The sequence below is a fragment of the Sapajus apella genome, unplaced genomic scaffold (genome assembly GCF_009761245.1).
Source record: "Sapajus apella isolate SASKATOON/1434 unplaced genomic scaffold, GSC_monkey_1.0 scaffold1, whole genome shotgun sequence".
Taxonomy (NCBI): domain Eukaryota; kingdom Metazoa; phylum Chordata; class Mammalia; order Primates; family Cebidae; genus Sapajus; species Sapajus apella.
The window spans coordinates 67641689-67646613 of NW_022436941.1; the positions used below are offsets into that span (position 1 = coordinate 67641689).

The 4925-nt window shown below is 45.0% G+C and overlaps 1 pseudogene; it reads right to left on the minus strand.

Annotated features, from left to right (window-relative positions):
• Positions 1-239: 239 nt before the first annotated feature.
• LOC116557468 overlaps positions 240-4925 on the minus strand; it is a 7497-nt pseudogene continuing 2811 nt past the window's right edge.

Genomic DNA, 4925 nt, shown 5'->3' on the forward strand with positions numbered 1-4925 from the left:
TTGTATTTTGTAGAGACAGCATTTCACCGTGTTGACCAGGCTGGTCTCAAACTCCTGACCTCAAGTGATCTGGCCACCTCAGCCTCCCAAAGTGCTGGGATTACAGGTGTGAGCTACCACGCCCAGCCTGTGTCTGATTATTTTAGATCAACCACACAGAGAGATAGTTAACCTAAAGTAATCAGATACAATAGGCTACTGTAGAGCTGACTAGTTTTTGTTTTTGTTTTTTGGTGGCACTAGGACTTACCAGGCCATGCCTTAGTCCAGGTGCCGGGCTTGCCCGTGGTACTCTTGTTGTATAAAGCCTGGACAATCTGCCAATTCACCATGAGCAGTGACACTAGGAAGCTAACATCCAGAAGGATGTTGTAAACAAGGTCATCGTCTGTCCTCTTCACATGGCCAAAGGTCATGGCCAGACACAGCACCTCCGTCTGGAACTTGACTGTGGACTTCACCTCATCAACTCTGGCCACCATGTTTTCATTGTGCATGGACAGGGTAGGGCATTTGCTAGCTGTATTCAGTCTGGGGCCGAGGATGCTCTTCAGGACGTCAAAGCTCCCGTGGTGATAGCCACAGCCTTGGCTTCCGCACAGTGTTGTTGGTCCCCAGGGCACACATGGAGGGTCTGGGGCGGGGAGTGGACGAAAGGCTGCCGGGGAAGTGCTTGTCCTTCTGAGTGTCATAGTTCTTCAAGGTGATCTTCAGCTACACCCAGAAATGTGCAGTGCCTGCACTGGTTCCTGTGTGGGGCGCTTTGTACAGAGTGTCTCAAGAGGCTTTGCTGCTCTTGGTGTCTCATGCCACAGAAACCAGAAAAGAACGTTACTGTTGAGTCTTGCACCTTCATTTAACTAAAGAGTTTGCTATGTTGGTGAAACAATGAAAGTCAGTGACCTTCAGTATCTTGGAATCATTTGTGCCTTTAGGTTTTTACTGAAATTGCAGGACATTGAACTTCCTTCATAACTAGCCATGTTTGTTCTTGGCTTTTTCTGTTGGCCTCTACCACCTTGTCTATGGACCTCAGAACTTCTGATTTCCACCAGTGCATTTAATTGTTTTTGAGAAGGACGTTTAAAATGCTTCTCAGGATTGCTTTGGGAATCACACCTTCACTTTCCATTTATGGATTTATCGTTTTCTGGGAAGCAGACACATCTCTTCTTTTGAATGCGGCCTGGTCTGTCTTTCTATTTAGACTTCACAGTTCTCCATCAGCAACCAGCCCTGATCTTGTACTGTTTGGAATCCAAATTAGAGTCCACATGTCTGTTCCAACTAGTGCTGGAGTGAAACTCACACCAGATTTTCCCCCTACATTTTTATACTTAGTCTGTAGCTGGACAAATTGGAAGAAATAAGTTATCCTAGAAATTGTGGTACAGACTTCTTTCTACACAGCCAAGGGTGGGGTAAAAAACACAGTAAGGAATTTTAAATACAGATGTCAAGAGCCATTGGAATCATAGATTGAGGAATGTTTAGAGTAGGTTTTAGAATCATAGAATTTGGAGTGAAAATGCCCTTTTGATGAGACACAAATCAACTTCGTCGTTTTGCGGGTGAGTCCAAGGCAGATCAGACAGCTGCTCAGCTTGCCCAGCCAGCAAGTGACAGAGCTGAAATGCAGCTTTCCTGACTCCTAGTCCACAGCCGTTCTTCTTTGAGGCTGCCTCCTTTCCTCTGGTTGGAAGAAGACATTTATTTAGAAGATTCATATCCCAGAAGTCACTTTGCTGGTCACCTATCACAAGGGAGGAACTGAGTCTCAAGGAGATGAAGTGACTCGATGAGGGTCACAGGGCTGGCAGGCAACATGCCCATCCCGGGGCATAGGTTGCACTGCCTCTCGTTGCCAAGGAGAGCTCTACCAAGTCACTTTAGCATCTTCTGCTGGGGATGGCCAAAGTTCTTGGAGCAGATGGAAACATTCCTGAAGTCTCACACTCTGGTGGCTGCTCTCAGAAATCCTAAGAGGCCTTCCTTCTTTCAGTACTCTGAGAAAACAGTCTGTCCTTTAAGATAGTCTAACCCTACACCTTACATCTTATTGAAAATAAACCTTTTTGATTCTGCTGGGTTTGTGACTTGCGTAATAGTGCGTGTGTTCAGAATAGTTGTATTTCATTTTCTTGTAGTAAAATATGTCACTCTTTTCCTCCTAAGTAAGTTGGGTTCTTTTGTTTTTAAGGAATACTGCTGTAAGTGAGCTTGAGACAAGGGGGTTTTACTGCAGGAACTGAGATAGCTTTGGGGACTGAGGCCGCCTGAGAAACTGGTCAGCTCCGGGGACCCACTGCTGTCTCCATTGCTTTCTCACGGCTTCTTGTCCTTCCTTGCGCTTCTGCTCAGATCTCCTCTCTACTGCCTGGCTTATCCTGCTTGTCAGAGGGTTCTGAACTGTGACTTACTCAGAATTTTGCTTGCTATGTCCCAGACTCTCCCTCAGGGCATCTCTAAGGATGTAGGAAAAAACCAAACTCTGTTTCTCCCACTATGCTCTTACAACATACAATGCTTCTGTGAACAAACGTGTGGGTGTATCTTCTCAACCTCAAGCAAGCAATAAGTTCTGCAGCAGACACCAGCTAGGTGTCCTCTAATTCAATTCAGTTCTGACACTGTCTACCTGGAGAAGGGGTCAGGTCCCACAAGACTGCCCCCACTTCCAATGACAATCACAAGTCCCAGGTTGTTTCACCTGTGCTCTGACCAGCCAGCTATAAATCAGGGATCCCACAATCCCCTCCTCAGGTTTGATTAATTTGCTAGAGTGGCTCACAGAACTCAGGGAAACACTTAGGTTTACTGGTTTATCTTAAAAGGTGTTACAAAAAATATAGATAAAAGCCAGATGAAAGAGAGGCATAGGGCAAAGTATGTGGGAAGAGGCAAGGAGCTTCCAAGCCCTCCCCAGGCGAGCCACACTCCAGGAACCTTCCCCTGGAGGTGCAGCTATCTGGAAGTTCCATAAACCCAGCACTTTGAGGTTTTAGGAAAGCTTCATTTAGGCATGATTGACAAAATCAATGGCCATTGATGATCAACTTAAACTTCAGCCTCCCCAGAGGTTAGAGAATGGGGCTGAACATCCCAACCCTATAATCCTCCCTTGGTCTTTCATGGGATCAGCCCCCATCCTGAATCAACCTATGGCTGCCAGCCACCAGTCATCTCATTTGCATACAAAAGATACTCTTATCAACTTTGGAGATTTCAAGGATGTTAGGAGCTGTACATCAGAAAACGAGACAAAAATCAAATATATTTTTTATAATATCACAGCATCCTTGCAGTTTCTGTTCTTGTTGCTGTGGGCTCATTCCTTCTGTGTTTCCTAGTTTTAGTTCTTGAAAGACAGAGAACATGATTGGCTCAACTCATCTTTCTTGCACTAGGACATAGCTCATAGTTACTGTCCAGCCTATGGGAATGGCTGCCCTTTGGTCAGGTGCCTACCTTGTACCAATGAGATATGGCCAAAGAGGGGTTTCATCACATGGCAAATTATCTGGCGAATTAAGCATCTGTTGGTGGAGCAATGTTTTTAGAAGGGGCAGAGGCATTGCAAGCATGTCTAATGTATCTGCCTTAAAAAAAAAAATTAAGCTTCAAGTGCCATGGAACTGAATCTGCTAATTGGTGTCTTTTGTAAATTTCTTGGGAATTACAAAAAAAAGAAAATGTTATTCAGGAACTCCTTCAACTATCTAGCAGTGAGTCATGGCAATGCTATAATTTTCCATCCGTGAACTGCTTGGCTATTTTCCAAGTACTCCTATTGGGTTCCACTCCCCTGAGGCTGAATTTTCAGTGTGCCACTGGCAGAGAATGAATATATGCCTCGGCCTCTGAGCTTTGACTTAAGAATGTCTTATGATCTCTATATTCCTGACCTGGTCGATTCCTTTATGACACCTTTAATGAATAGAGGTGAATCTGCAACACTGAATATAAGCCTTATGCTCATATGTAAACCCTATGCTATGGCCCATATGATAGAAATTAGTTGATTTAGGAGTTTGGGAGGATGCATGGGAGTTGGGTAGACATGTAGGAAAAAAGAGTTAACCTTTACTGAGCATCTACCATGAACCTGGCGTGAGTATTCTCATTAAATAGATGAGGAACCTGAGGTTGAGAGAAGGCGAGACACCTGCCCAACAACACACAGCGAGCAAGTAGTAGAGCTAGAATTTAACCCAGATCTCTCTGATTCCAAATCACACTCTTTGCATCATGCATTGGAATTGGTGGTTGAAAAGCGGGTAGAGGGAGATATTGCAGGTGAAGAAAATAGAGACCATTGCAGGTAAAGATGTGAAGGTGGGCAAATAGAAAGCAGTGCATGCACTGGAGTGACAGATTTCTGTTGGAATACAGCAAGATTAACTGTCAGAGGCAGCCAGATTCTTGCACAATATAAAGTCCAGGCCAGGGCGTAACTGACATTTTTGGAGGCCTTGGGGACTCACTGAAGGCGAGGCGAGGCATGATGTCTCCGAGCAGCTGTTCAGATTAGAAGGATTAGCCTGGAGACAGGTGACAGATGGATTGGAATAGGAAGAGGTTCGAGGTGATTCAGGCACTCATAGCTATGGAGGGCCCCTGTAATCTCAGGGAATGTTTCACAGCTGGCTTCGTCTTCTTACGCAAGGACGCTTTTTAGTCCCTCTTCCTCCTCATCACTTTAATAGTCACAAGCTCAAAATTGCCTGTCCTCCACAGAAACTAAGTTTTGCTATACAGCATCACCTTTGATGAAGAGAAATGCGGTCAATTTTTTTTTTTTTTTTTTTTTTTTTTTTGAGACGGAGTTTCGCTCTTGTTGCCCAGGCTGGAGTGCAATGGCGTGATCTCGGCTCACCGCAACCTCCGCCTCCCGGGTTCAGGCAATTCTCCTGCCTCAGCCTCTT